Genomic DNA, 16,286 nt, shown 5'->3' on the forward strand with positions numbered 1-16,286 from the left:
CTGTATTTATGCAGCCTTGGTGTGGGTTTTCAGAATACAATGGGAGTATGTTTGACATCTCTGTAGTGGTTTTCTGCTGGGAATGGACTTGCCCATTCACAAGGAAATCCTATTTGATAACCTTCTTGTGTCAACACAGCCAGAATTAATCATGTCCTCTGTTACACAGGGGAGAAGTTCCCATATCCCACCAGAATATGGTGCAGCTTTAGTAAATATCCTGTCCCTGAGTTACTGATTGTTCTGACAAGTAGGGTCAAAGTGTGTACCACAATTACCCTGGATTTCTGAACAGCTACAGTGTTTGGTGAGTTCAGGTACAGTAGCAGTGTCTAACTGACTGGAACCATTTGCTGTATTATCTGGAAACAGACATTCTAGTTGGAATGAAACAATATATAGTTGGTAGAAATTCCTGACTTTTCCTATGATCACAATAAGCAACTAGAGCTGGATTCCTTTATAATTAATAGGGATCTAATAAAATAGTTCAGCATTACTTAGGAAGGAGCTTTAATCTGTCAAGTGACACTGCCCTCCATCCCCTTGCAGATGGAATGCATCACAACTGTGAATTCATTTTAGCATTACTTCTCTCTCTTCACAACCATAAAGCAGGGTAGTATCATTCCCATTTTCTAAACAGAGGACAGAGGTACAGCACAGACTGAGGAATATACATGATCTTTTCAGTGCAAAGAATGCATGGGGGCAGATCAGAAAATTACCCCCAGTTTTGTACAGCTCTGTGTTCTAGGATCCTCATTCATTCATTGTTAAGTCTTCACAGCTACATGAAGAACATCTGGCAATAGAGATCTGAACAGGAAAGGCAAAGACTATCACTCTGCTCTGCCTAGCAACCAATATCAACAAGCAGATTTTATCATCTTCTTTCTTGCCCTCGTATCAATAACGCCAGAGAAATTATTACCCTACAGTCTCCTTCCATGTCATAAGAACAGTTCTGTACTTCAGCAGAAATGAAGTGCCTCACGCCACCTATTTTCTAGAGAAGATTGCACATCTGGGGCATATACATTAGTTCAACACAAAGTGTGAGACAAACAGACCAGTATTCTATTGACTTACTCATCTTGGTACTGCTGCAGATATATATTACAGAAGGAAACTCCTACAGTCAGTTCAAATTGCTGGATAATACACTCGTCTGCCAGCCTTCTGAACACAAAACTAAGTGGAAATCATCTTAAACTCAATGAATGCATGTTTTTAGAGGCAGGATATGGATTACTGAGATTTTGACAGTATTTCAGAGCAAGGAATGGCTGCTGCAAATTGACTGAATGGAATTAAAGTACTCCCTTGTTCACAATTTAACAAAAACTAGCACCTAAACTGCATCCATTTGTACAAGTGATGCACGAACGCTACAAATGTAGGTGTCACTGCTTTGCTGGGAATGCACTGGTTTTCCATTTGGCAAAGCTTCAGCACGTGGCTTCTTGCACAGCTAGAATTTGGGGCAGAAATTAGACTTCCCTATTCTTAAAATGCAACAAGAACGAACATGAAGTCAGATTTCCAAGCAAATCTGTCTTGGTAGAATTGTTGTCAAAGTTGATCCAGTAAAAAGGGACCAGAAATAATAGCTCTGGATCCAACATTTAACAGTGATAACAAAGCAAACAGAAATGTGCATCTGCACACACACAAATACACACAGAAAGACATTCAAACTAACTTCCTGAGGATCCACATATGTGCAAAGTCTTTGCTGATTCTTTTTGTGAATGAAACAAAGATTGGCAAAGTGATAACAATTTATCTGTCAGCACAATATTGAGAGCACTTTGGTAAATTGAGATGATTTAACAAAGTGTGATTTAATACAGCAATATGCAAGGTCATAAATGTAGAAACAAGATATGGAAATATCTGCAGATTAGGGGACTGTACCCCGACAAAGCAGTGGTCCTGAAAAGGTGCTTGCAGGTGCTCTCAGGGCTTTTGTGACCATGGACTGTAAGCAGATAGGTAGTGAGGAAGAAGTGTGAAGATCTGGGAAAGAAAAGCCTTAAAGTAAGAGAAGAGTTCAGTATGTTTAATCTATGATAAAAGGGGATCAAGAGGTGATATGCTTATTTATAAAAAGGCATTACACTAACAACTAAAGAACTTTGTAAGCGAGCACAGAAACACATAAAGATAACAAATGTCTCAAAGGAAGTGGGAGATTATAAATAGGGAGTACATTTTAAAAGCAAGCTGACTAACTATCAGAACAAACTACCAAACAAGATGGTGACTTTTCAGACATTTAATAACTTTGTATCAGGACTGGATGCTCTCCTGGAAGGTTTGCCTTAGCCAGATAGGACTTCTCATCCTTCAGTGAGGAATAGAAGGATGAAATGGTCCCTCTGCTTTTCCTTTCAGTGAATCTAGCACAGCTGTAGAATGGGTATTATCTTCATGGGAGAAATGGTGTAGGCCAACACCTACTCTATTCTGAACTAACACATGTACATACACACAGAAGCCTATCACTATGTATAAAATAGCACTGCCTGCTACTGCAGGTAGCAGACACATGTACAAAATGTTGTGCAGTTTAAGGTACCTTAATTCCCAATCGGGTTCATGTAAACTGTGTGAACATGCTGAAGAAATAATTTCATAATTAAGTACATTCATAATGGCTATTGGTACTACTTCTGTTAAATTCTTTAAAAAATAATAATGTAACAATGTTAGCCAAAACTGCATACCCAGTGTGTACAGATTAGGCTTTAGGTACCTAATTTAAACAGTGCACTTCAGGCTACAGTCGCTTGTGTCTGCCTCACATATCAGCTGGTAACTGGCAGTCTGAACTCTTCCCATACAGATAAAATATGTGTCCTTCATCCCTTTGCTCTCTTTGAATAACTGACTTGTTAAGACTGTTCAGCTCTGGCTGCTGAAAGCAAGTCCTGTACTAGCTAAACTTCTGTGCTTGTTTTCCTGCTTGGAAAAAACAAACTGGCTCTCACTAGGGCCCCTGTTTCTAGTGCTGTTAACAATCAACAACTTGCATGGCTCCAGAGGTATTACTGCCCAGTGTGCCATGCATTTATCTAACAATATGTCAATTCAAATTACAACTGCTCCGAGGAAAGAGCCTAAAAATAGAGGCCTTCCAGGTGGTTCAGCAGATGGATCCATTTGCCATACATGGTAGAACAAGTTAGCCTTTTCAGACTATGCTTTTAGAGTAAAAATATCCCATTAAATTATGGCAGGAGTCAGTGCTGGTCTTAGACCAGAGGAGGACTAAGCAAGTACCTAACTGCATCTTAGGTGATTGGCTGTGAGCAAACACTGAAGCTTCAGTGTTGCATGCCCACAACTGGGTATAAGTAATAGGCAGAAAAGCAAACAGGTTACTAGACAAAATGCAGGAATCCAAAGGAGTGTAGCTGGCAACTCTTTAAGACACTGCTTATCCTCTGGTCACAATTTCAGATCAGTCAGCACATGGCATTGGTGGCAGGCTTCTGTGTTTGAATGACTGCACAGTGGCTGCGCTCCTGTGGAATCTCATGGCAAGGCCTCGTGGAGGAACGCACACCTTCCCCTCCCACCTGCCCTTCTGCAGATACTTCTAATGGAGTCCATGGCTGCCAGACTAAACAGAGAGGTGAATTCACAACCAGACTACAGTCCCAGACAACTTGAGTCGTTTGTTCATACCAGTGTAGGAATTCCCTCTCACTTCCTGCTGTCTCCTCTGGAGCCGGGCTGAGCATATGTGTAGTTGAGAGAGGTATATGTTGCTATACCTTGACCTGTACCTGCTCTACAGGATAAATAGGGCCCATCAGTTTACTCTGCTCTTAGGCCTGTCATGTTCTCTGCCATCTGTTTGGTTTTTTTTTAAAGTGTGGCAGGTAAGCATGGTCTTGGTTAGGCAATAGCAATGACTGTCATAATATACATACACACACCTAGACACCCTTCACAACATGGAGAAAGATTCCACCACCTTTCTCCATCACCCAGCAGGAAGAATCATTTCTACCCAAACTTAATTCAAAAGGACTTTGAGACAATGCACTTTCTTTCTTGAATTTCCTGTGAGACTCATGTCTTCCTTTTTTAACAGCAGCACCTGCCACTTGCATGAAACCTAGCAGGAATATTTTTTACTGGCCACAATAATGACTGACAGGGAAACTGCTCCATCTATCCTACTCTGTACGTCATAAGCCATGGCTTCCCTAGACTCACAGTGAGAAGCACATTTGACTTTATTCAAGAACTTCAACATCATCTTCAAATGCTTCCACGTTCAAGCTCTGATAAGGAATGAAACAACTCTAACTGCTAGGATAAGTCTGAGAATATTAAGCCCGAAGAAGGAAATATGGGGTGCAGTATCAAAGGAGGTACATGTCCTTGCCTCAGTATTAAGAATAAGATACTTTTTAACTTGTATCTGGAAAAACAGTCACAGTGCTAATACCACCTACTGAGGGCACTGAGCAATATTGACAGCAACCACCGGAAATGTGCAACTTGACAGAAGGTGAACAGCCTGTAACAGGCCTACTCAGCACCACCCTCTTTCTGCTGAATGCTTCAAGAGTTTGTATACAAAGTGTTATGATAACCAGTTTATGCCTGCCCTACTCCTCACAGAGTGGTGAAGAAGAAGAGGTACTACTGTTTTTACAAGGTGATTTTTTTAAAAAGGATTTATCTTCCTAATTGAGCTGATTAAATTGAAATGGTACAACATCATTTAGTGGCTTTAAAACAAAATCAAATCACTGTTTCTGAGAGAAATGCTCTATTTAATCTACAAGCTGCAGTAAGAAGCACTGGGTTAAATCCTACAGCTTATGGTATACAAGTCAGGCTACATGTTCCCAATGGAGTCTCCGATTCTCAAGAAACTGTATCCTGAACTGTACTGTAGCATTCTTTAATGCAGTGCAGGTGTGTTACATAGATTCCTATACTGCTTTCCTCACTATACCTGAATGTCATCCAGCTGTATGCCAAACAACATGACCACAGGAAGTTTGTTCTTTTCCCTCCTTTTTCCTTGAGGTCTGAATTCTGTGGTGTATGAATAAAAGGACTGCCCAAGAACAGCTTCTTAGTATAGTGAGAAGATTCCAACTAAATTGCTCATCTGATAGGATCCACAAAATATCTCAATACAATTGTAAAAATAAATTGTGTCCTTTCACTGTGCAAAAGGAAGAAGAAAAATGAATATTGAACAGTCACAGATCCAACCAGACATAGCTCCTGTCTGTCTCTGAGCCAAATTTATAATTACTTTTTCTATTTTATCAAGTTTCAAGCAATGCACTTCAATGGAGAAAGTTAGCAAGAACAATTCTGAAGTTAACATGAGTGTAATGGAATTTGTAAACTCTCATATAAGAAAAGTCATCAGCTGGAACCTGAAGTCCCTGACTTGTTCTCTTTAATCAGCAATGACTTGCCAGTGTCTTCTGGATCTTCACACTGTTTCCGAAAGCGTTTTGAAGCACCTAGATAGAACAGTATTTTGCCTTCTATCCATTTGACTTTAACTTCTCTTTGGACATTTCTTTCTTGAGTGTTCTTCTATACCCTTGCAATAATATATCCATACACTTCAATAATAGTAAGTATCATGATCCCTCTGGCACATAACCCAGATTAAGCTTTAGAAGCTATAATATATGCTGAGGTCCTCAGTTCTTAGTGTCACATCATTAACAGATACTCCCACCTTTCTTGTTAAACAAAGAGTTTTATTTCTAACTTGCAAACTAGAGCTTGGAAAATATTATGCTCACATTATAAGTGTCTAAGCCTACTGTCATCCTAGAGCAAAAGAGGCGATGAACCAGCTCATGAACTAATGCTGATGCTAACAACTGTCCATCCATGTCTATAAAATGCAAGCAAGATGGCCTTAATGGAGTAAGGGGGTAGCTGCTTGCTGGTGCCAATTCCCTATGAACTTATGGCAAGGCTGAGTCTTTTCATCTCATTATTACTTCATAACTGAAGTATCCCATAGCGCTCATGGCATAAGCAAACACATTCTGCTTAGGCATTACTATTTGCATAGTTCATCGCAATAGGATGAACCCTTAACTCTCACCTATCAATTCTTGATTATTTTTTCAGAGAGATTGTTAGGGAGAAAATATTATTCATTTATATATTTATGAGCAGATGATAGCACTTTTAAAAACTGATTGAACATATTGTGTCATGAAAAGATTGTTTTATATGTACTTTAATGGGAGAAAATTCCTGACAGTTTAAGTCCATGAGCTTGCATATGAGGCTGATCAGTTACCATTATGAATGTAAGTGGCTATTATTCTTGTATTTCCTGTTACAGCAATATGGAGTTACATTTATATTTCATATTACAGGCAAAGACACCCTGTATTCTGAATCAGGTCAAAGTTGCCTGCCATATGCACTTCTTACCCAATTTCCTCTTTGGCCCACAGGTGTAGGCTTCGGGGGATGGTTGCCTAAAACACTGCTGGTGCATGATGTGCAACTATCAGATTAGCTAGTGCCTATGGAGTAATAAGCAGTAAAAACCAGTTAGAACTGCAAAAGAAACTCTTCTGATCTATAGAAAACTGCCATCTGTTGTATACTTTTTCTCCATCCTACTGTCCATGCTGAACACTGCAAGCAGTGTTGCCCCGTGCCTGGCACCGCTAGTTGGCCCTCTGATTCTGAAGGTTACTCTCACAAATTTACAACTATTTTAAGGCAAGACAAAAATCTGAGTTTAAAGCGTATGACAGGGTGATTCTAATGGTTGTCTCCTGGAATATTTCACGTAGCTGAGCATTTACCCAGTTTTGTCTGTTTGCATTCTGACAACAGGGAATAATTTGGAAATCCTTCTTCAGGGAAATAACAACTCTGTGAAAAAGTTGTATGAGATGAGCTAAGTTCAGAGCTGAGTATCCGAAAATTGAGTGGCACTTCATGGTATATATTAAATACTGATGAGTGGTGCCTGGGCTTAAGTGATTTGGCAAATCTAGAAGAGGTCACTTAGCAATTAAGTAACCAACAGAAGTTGTTTCAGGACATGTGTTCTTGCTTCTTGAAGGCTTATTATTAAAGCAGGTAAGAGACAGAGGATGAATGTATGCACGCTGGTGGAATGAATAATATGTGTGCATGTGTGCAAAATTCACAAAATTCTAGTTCCCCAGCTGCTGTATATGATATGCTGAGAGTTTCTTTTAGTTTGGGTCATCTGGATATTTTTAAAGAAGGAATAAAGGGATTTTATTTATCCCTTTTAAAAGGATTAATAAAACAGCACTTTTTCAAAACTGTAATATTGATAAAGATTGGTGCCTGGATTTTGTGCCTGAAATGACTTCCTGTGTATTATGCATGGATAATGCAGCACATATTTCTGTATGGTTTCTAATATTCAAAGAAACAACTAGAAAAGCATGACTTTGAACTAAGAAAAGGATCATATAGTAGAAGAACAGACATAGAGGTGCAGACTAAAGATTTGTTTAGCTAGAGTCCAGTCTCCAACAACAGCTAGTAGGCATGTTCATGACACGGTTCACAGGATTTCCTGACTCAGGTTTCCTCCGAGAAACAGGGAGACCACATGTGTACATTCAGTGTGCCAGGCTGCATTCTTTCAGGTTTGTTTTTACCCTCACATTTTTATTTATATTCACCCCATTCAAAGTTGCACTAAGTTGCAAGACTTTCTTGTCAGCCTCTTGATCTTAGTCAAGCTTGCCCTCCATAACACCAGGAAGGGACTGTGAAACCTCTCTCAGAATCCACCATCTCGCTGGATACCCTGAGGGAGCAGTGGGCACTGTTGGGAGTGTTTTGCTCAGTGTCTCCATCTGTTTTCTTGTCCCTATATTTTTCACTACTTAACCCTCACCACTTTCTCTTTTGTTCATTTGTTGTCCCCTGAACTCATTTGTTTTTGTACTTCTTCCTGGTCTCTGTTTCCTGTACCTCTCACCCTGCTTTTTGGAGGGAAGGAGGGAGAAAGAAGGTACATGCTTTTGCTAGAGAAAGGCCGCTGACTATTCTTAAGGGAGCGAATCATGAGTAGAGTAAATAATAGTGAAACGTATAAGAACAGGAAAATCCTATAAAAACATTTCCCTGCTATACTCTCAAAGATTCTAGCAAGCTATGGCTCAAGGACTTTCTGGTTATAAGGGCTATCTCTATATTTAACAGCCCATCACAGATTTTTTTCTCTTGCACTTGTCTAATTACTTTTCAGACCCATGTAAACTTTTGGCATCTGCAACACCCTATGGCAAAGACATCCATAGATGAATTGTGTGCTGCTGTACAGTCAGGTATGTATTCTGTATTTTTGTACATTTTTCTTAAAAAGAATAAAACCTTTAAACATATGAAATAATATATTCGTTTTACAAGAAACTCTCAGATCAATGCGGCCTACTCTGCTTTTCAAAACCTCAAGAAATAACACTCTTACAAAACTTATACCTGCGGGAAGAGAAAAGCTACAGATTGTATCACCTTGCTATGCTGCTTTGAATGTAAACGAAAAGCCCAGACATTTAAAGGATCATTTCTTCTCAATATGGAGAGTGGTTAGCTTTACTTGCAAGCATATGACTCTGCACTTACACCAAAAAGCAAAGTTAAGTATTCTCTGCTGTGCTGTCCAGTAATACCTTTAAAATTGCCAAATACTTTCAAATTGCTTCTATGTTACTATTTTAAGTACTGAGCCTCTTTGCTATAATGGCTTTTACTCCACTAGTGAGATACCTACAAGTTGGAAAGACAGCACTCATGATGAATTAAAGCAGGGTCATCTTGCCCAGTACCTTCTATATGGCATTAAACTATCCTTAATACATACAGCTAGACTGGACCTTCATGGCCAGAAGCACAAATCCTAAAAACAACTTGCAGGCTGTTACTACCAAGACAAACAGGCACAGCTTACCAGCATGCCAGCAAGCTTAATTCTGTTTTGAAGGTAATTTAATGCAGTAGCCTTTATGATACCTTACTTCTAACAGGTTTGCCTGACCAGCCAGGGAGCATGAAGAAATCTATGGTGAAGGATATGTGGAAACCACACCAAAATCACCTTTTTTGGGGAAGACATGCCAGAGTGGTAGAAAGTTTAGGTGATTTGTATATTTTCTACAGCAGTGGCTTTCAATCAGAGAGTCACACTACACAGAATGTGAAATAGACTCTGAGGCACTGGAAATGTTAGCACAATATAAAACTATTCCCTTCCAGTCCTTTACCCTTCAAGTTAAAATATTCTGTCAGCCGTTTTTGGAAAGAGGCTGTTTTTGAAAAACATTGCTTTGCAGCATGTGAGGAGAAAAAGCAGGTTGAGAATGATCTCCAACCTTCCACTGTGACCCTAAGCCTCACTTCTGTTCAGGTAGCAGAAATGTCTCTTAACAATTATATTTTTCTTGATTAATGTGAGAGCTTATGTCAAACGACGTCTGAGTTTTCCACTGACATCAGGCCGTTGTTAAATGTTAGCAAATATCCTACCTCTGGAATGCTAAGATAGGAAAACAAAATATCTTCTATCACAAATGGCATTCCATCTATCACACTTGATTTTTTTGCTGTGAATAATAACTAAGATATTGTGTTTATCTGCATCCCTGTCTATTCAGGTCTTGTGTAACAACAACAAATAAGACTGAGAGGCTCTTATTCTTACCTTCTGTCAAACAATATCAAGAAGAAATCAGCTGAAGCTGGCAAAACTGTTCTGCTGTGAATTTGCTGGATGATCAGAATCACATGCAGGTTCTGCAAAGAATGACAATAGATATCTCTCAGTTTTCATGCAGCAACTAAATTAGACTGAACTAAGCAGCTGCCTACTGTATTAAAATTAACAAAAACATAACTTAGACTACAGAGAAGACATTCCATATTTATTAAATGGTGATACTATGCTTGGCTCTATAAAAACATGGGACAAAACCAGTTCTTGTCCAAGAGGTACTAAAGCAGGCTCAGAGATTATAAAACTGTAATTTGAAGGAACATCCAAAGCTTAATCATGCTTGCCTATTTGGCAAATGTGCCCAGTGAAGTCAAGGACAATGGAGGAGAGTTACTTTTGGCCACCTGTATCATAAGAGAGCATGAGAGATTGATATTTGTACTTATCGCAACTTAACAGATTAATTTCTTATGATATATAGGAAGATAGCACTCAAGAACAGGAAGATATCATCTGCCTGATACTGATTCAGAAACGATAATCTTATAAAATATTCCCTTATGTTGAGTGTCTTTGAGTCAGTCAAATGCTGAGAGACTGTAATGCTGTTTCAGTCTACTATTACCATCGAGATTTCACCAATGTAGGCTAAAGGGAACCTGACCCAAAGTGCTGACAGGAAAAATTGATGAATCTCACATATTTTAATTAACAAGAAAATAATCATGTACATTACAGTATAGCATAATTTCTACACTGCACCATATGCAATCCAATATCAAAGCAGAAGTCTTTGAGGGCTGGAGAAAAAACAGGTCCTTAATTTTTGTTTTAGGCTATTAGAGCAAACAAAGATTTCCTGTGTAACACTGCATGCTTCTGATCAATACTCTTCTTCTATACATAATGATTCTGTCATCTTTGGTGAGATGGGAATGTCACCAGTATCTAGTATTAGATGATTTGGGGAAACTACAAATACTTGATATCCCATTCCCTGGCTCAGAGACTCCTGGCATAGAATGTAACTAACTCTCATGGAAGTTACTTGTATCCTGGTGCAGGACATTAAAACCTCCATTTTATGTGTGGTAAATACAAGTAACTATATTAACCCTAAGCTGAAGGAGAACATTTTGTTATAGAAGCACATCCTTGCTCCTATAATGCTATTCATATTAATAAAAAATACAGGGGAGATTAAGCAAGTAAATTAAATTTATTAGTATTCTGCTGCTTGCCTCCTAAACAGTGTGGTATTCAGGGGACTAGAGGCTCCTTCTTGTGTGGCACATATTCCAGGTTATATGTCAGAGGGACAGCTGAACATGGCAAGGTGGGTTTAAGTGTACCCCATAGTATACTTTTTATTGGAAGGTGTAGCAACTGTTCAGTTGCATGTCAAAATCTCATGTCATTAACAGCTAGAAAAGATTCTTCTCTACTTTAAATGGCTGTATATTTGGAACAGGCTGCTTTGAGTCTTGGAGCTATCTGCCATTAAACTCTAAGTGGTTCTAATGTGGGTTGTTTCAACTGAAATATTCTATTCTATTCTATTCTATTCTGGCATGGAGATAGAGGCACAGATATACTACACTAGCTGGACATGTTTAGAGTCCTCTATTCACCTGCTCCACTAAGTCCTAGGTTGAACACATGATAATCCAGTAGACTAGAAAAAGAATTCAGAAGGTGGGTGGTGGGGAGAGAATATCCTTCTTTGAGAATGCACAAAAGTTCAAGACATATTTTCTTCCTTCTCTATGTCAGTAACTCTCACTGACATCAGCTTTGGGGCTGAGACTTGAAGAGAGAATCAAAGTGGTATTTTCCCCTACAAGCTCACTGCAAGAACTGCTAAAACCAGTTAAATGCAGCCTGAGGGGAAAAAAACCTATTTTTTTTTCCACAAAATCTCTTAATAATCTGGTATTTGTTTGGGCAGAAACAAACTTTCACAGAGTTGTGTACGAGTCAGAAGTCCCTTCCATTATTGCTGTGTTTATAGCAGTATATACAGGGTTATGTTAGGAAACATCCAGACTTAATCAGTGCAAGAGTTATAAAAGCAGAGATAATTACAGCTCCTGTCCACATCCAAGACTGTCAGGAATTCAGTTTACAATAATTACTCTAAGTCCAGACTCTTCTCTTCCTGCTAGGGTCACTATTTAACCAGTGGTTAAATGAAAAACAGAGTTGATTGGTATGGGAAATCTTGGCAATGGTGAGGACTATTTCTCCTTCTACAATCCTCATCAAATAAGGGGCATACAACAAATTGCTTATCTCCAATCTGCAATTCTCCCTTCCACCCATCTGTAAAGTTGAATTAATTAATAAACGCCCTTATGTTTTCAAGGTCATGGAAAATGAAAAGCATGCAGCAAAATGGATGCACTGACAGTGAAGGGTGTTTGTGGGTGGGTTTTTTTTATGTAAATGAAAAATCTGTGAGGCAGAAGCTCCTTCATCTGAGCCATGAGTGCTAAAGTTAGAAAACTTAAAAGGAAATCAAGGGAATGCAAATAAATTATGCTTTGAATAAATGTGACCCTCCCTAGAAGAAGTCTAAGGCTTTATGGAACAGTCTCAAAACACACGAGGCCAAAGACATCACTAAGTCAGGGGTCTTCATGCAAATTCAGTCACGCTGCTGCCTTTTGTTTATACCTGTGGACAAGCTCTGCTTCCATCGACACTGGCTGTTCACAAAAGAACTAGCACAGGGCTCTTCCACTTGTTGCACACCAGCCACACAGACCTCATGTAGATAGACTTTTTTGACATCTGTATCCACCTACCTATTTAAAGCTTCTGACTCAATTTGAAACACTCCAGCAAATCCCATGGCAGTGACCATTAAGCTATGCAAACCACAGAACTACATGGCTACTTTTTTTGTCACATGACTCAGTGTACGCATCAACATACACTGCTATATGAGCTTCCACAGCTTCCTTGTAAATCGCAAGCATCCTCACAAATAATATAATTTAGGGAGTAAGATGAAGAGGTCATTTAGGTATACAACACTTGACAAGTTACAATGTCACCATTAAATAAACAGAAACAATACATGAACTTAGGGAATCAATTTCTGGAGACACACTAAAACTGAGTAACTTCTGGAAAAAGGGATAATTGAAGACTTCACTGGAGAAAATGTTTTGTTTTGGAAAATGAGAAGGATCAGCTGCTTAAAATACTGGAAGACACTGAGCTGAAAGGACCCTTTAATTCTTGTGGTGCTTAAAGGGTGGATTCTCAATCCAATCTTAATCTTGATACGGCTATTAAAGAGAAAAGAGAGACTATGAAGTATAACTGCAAATTATAATTTGAGCCTGACGCCTAATACAAGTCATCAGACTTCACTCCTACCTTACAACAATACTTGAAGTATGTTCAGTCAGAAATGCACTGATTTGGTTTCTGGTTTTCACTTAAAAATGCAAAGCTCATTGCAAGGGGTAGATTTTAGCAAGGAAAAAAGTGAAACAGGATAAAACCAATGAGTAAAATTCAGTGACTGCAGTTCACAACAGCTGGGGAATGAGGTCTCCTAATAGGTGTGTTAACATCTGACATTCTTCAGGACAGCAGAGGCCATCATACCAGAGCCCAGAACACCACGTGGTCCTTGGGTTCAAGTTTTTTGTAAGAAAACTCTAAGTTCATCTCCCTCAATGCTGACATATGTTGACAGAACTGGATGAAGTTATTTTTGTGATGGGTACAGAACTGCTATGCAATAATCAAATACCCAGATGCTGTAACTACATTAGCACTGAGAGATCTGGGCAGTGAGGTTGCCGACTGTCAGATCACATTCAGATGAAAATAGGTACAACTAACTATGTGAAATGTTGATTAATGGAATGAACCTGTCAGTTACTGAGGAAGTCTCACAACTACTAAGAAAGCAACTAAAGCTTAAGATAATGCCGTTTATTATAAAAATCAAAGCAATAAATCAAGTATTCTGAATAGAACATTTTCACTAGACTGTTATTTATGCCACTGTGAGTAATCCCATTTATCCCTTTAACATAGCTGGGTAGAAGCAGATGGTAAGCTGTCAGTACCACAGGGAAACCTCCAGAATTTCTAAAATGTACCTTTTATTGCTTATTTTATCCATTTCATTCATCTGGTAGCCTCTATTTTGCTAATACATTATTTGTCCAATTTGTCTAAGTTATTCCAGTCCACCCTTTGCACTTGTGGCAAATCTACACTCACACTTGACAATGAAGTTATGGTAATATGATTTCATTGTTGCTGTTACCACCACTGTTATTATTAAAAATCAGTAATGAGTAGATGGCTCAGCAAAATGCCTAGTATCAAAATCAACTGTTATACATACCACTCTTTCTGCACAGATCTCTGCTTCTGGCAGAGTTTAACTTACTAACAGTACTATGTACTTTTGCAGTGAGAGAATTAACTTTTAGCACTGCAGTCTGTGAAGTCTCAAGCAAATACAAACCACACCACAATGATAAACCTGCGGCACTTACATGGGATTTCCTATCTGATCTCTGATGCAACACATTTTAATCTGTCAGGCTCACCTACCAGTCTCTTCCTTCTACATTCTGTAATTTAAAAAAATTGGCAAGCACTGTAGCCTTTTACAAAAAAACATTTTAACCATCTTCCTACATGTCTTCTCTCTGAATACAGAACTAATCATGCAATTCCCCAAAGAAATCAGAATCAGCAAGAGCTTGTGTATCAGTCTTAACACAATGCTCATTTCTCCTGGTTCAAACCTTACTTAACACACATGTAAAAGCATAATGTATTCATGTGCAAAACCTAAAAGCAAACTAGTAGACCCTAGTCAAGCAAAAACCTATGATCAAAAAAATTAAAGGGTGCTAGAATCATGCTTAAAGTTCAGCATCCAAAGTAAACATGGTGGTGATTGGTACATCTAGACGAGAGCAGCATGAGATACTGCCCAGTCGTGGCTGAGTTGCGCTGGCTGAGCTTCAGGTCTAAATAAACTGCAGTTACTATATACGCTACTGAGGTGTGAAGGAAAGAATTTGTATAGCCTTTTACACACTGTGACTGGCTTTATGTTACCCTAATAACTCCTTCTTTTCATGTGTGATTTCAATAATACAATATTATGAAAGGATTTGATGGGACTCTCTGATGCTCTTGGTTTACTTCTGTCTCTTTTGAAACCACATTTTGAAATTTTTGTTTTGGTAAAAGACTGAGCTTTTGTTTTCCTCCAGCAGAAGCCTATAGCACATCTGCCAGAAATCACTCTTGGAAACTAGGCACTAGAAGATGCTGCAAACAAACTGTTTTCCACAGAACTTCAGCTGAATTAGGGGAAAATAGATTCAATATATGTACTCATACTATCTTTCTCTGACAATAATATTTAGCTCCTTCTGTAGTTTCCAAGAAACTCCCAAGTCTACAGGCCAGTTCTGAATGTTTGACAAGCACAATTTGATAAATCCTTCTGGGGAAGCAGTGATTAGAGAAGGCAACTGGCAGCTAGGAGGCCCACACTGCATTCCCTGTTTCATTACTAATATTTCTGGATGACCTTGTCAAGTCATTTAATGCCTTTCTGCCTGTGTTTCCCTATCTGCAAAATGTTCAGATAAACACCCTCCTTTTGAAAACACTGTAAAATTTTTTGTTATGGAAATAGTTCCTTGGATGTTAATCTGGCTCTTGGGGTGTAACATCAGATGAAAAACACAATGGCCACATGACATAAATGTCAATCTAATATTTTCTAACAGATTAAGCCATCACAGTTTAAGTAATAGGTTAACCTTGTACCTGAAGGCTTTATTTCAGACCAGAAAGTAGTTACTCATTCCATTTTAATCTTCTTCATATCAGCCAAGCCAGCATCGTAAGTGCAAACCATAAAGGTAACCCCCACCCCCCAATTGGCATAAACTTCCTTGTTCTGCTTAATTTAAGAAGTATGACTATTTAGCCAAGCTTCATCTTGGTCAAGTATATGCTGCTGGCAGTAGGCAATGCTCAGAACTGGGATTAAAGCATAGTACCCTCAAGCATGCAGATGGTTTAACAGCGGCTATTGGTGACTGGCATCCCTAAGTCTGTTCAGGTCAGTAGACTCTCATGCACATCTTCCTGAATGGTAACAGGCTCTTCCATGCCCTCTCAATGACCTTGACTGGCTAATGCATGTTTTTATTCTTAATGGGCCAAGATATGTACTATAAATGGAATACCTAAGTGCAGTCTTATTATGAGTCATTTCACCATCACTCTTTTTCTAGAGAAAGTGTAGTGTTACATAATTCTAGGAGCAACCTAATAGCAGAGTGGAAGCAAAATGGGAAGGGAGACAAGGGCAATTTTATTAATCCACCTGTACAAACCTGGGCTGGCTAACAACATGCAACACACACTGAAAAGAGAGCTGCTTTTTAACACAGATCCCACCTCAGATACCACAAAAGCACTGTTTAAGTTCTGTGAAGCCAAGCACAGCACCTTGCACCAAGAAATGAAAAGGCAATTTAGAGTTTAGGAC

The sequence above is a fragment of the Haliaeetus albicilla genome, chromosome 12 (genome assembly GCF_947461875.1).
Source record: "Haliaeetus albicilla chromosome 12, bHalAlb1.1, whole genome shotgun sequence".
Lineage (NCBI taxonomy): Eukaryota > Metazoa > Chordata > Aves > Accipitriformes > Accipitridae > Haliaeetus > Haliaeetus albicilla.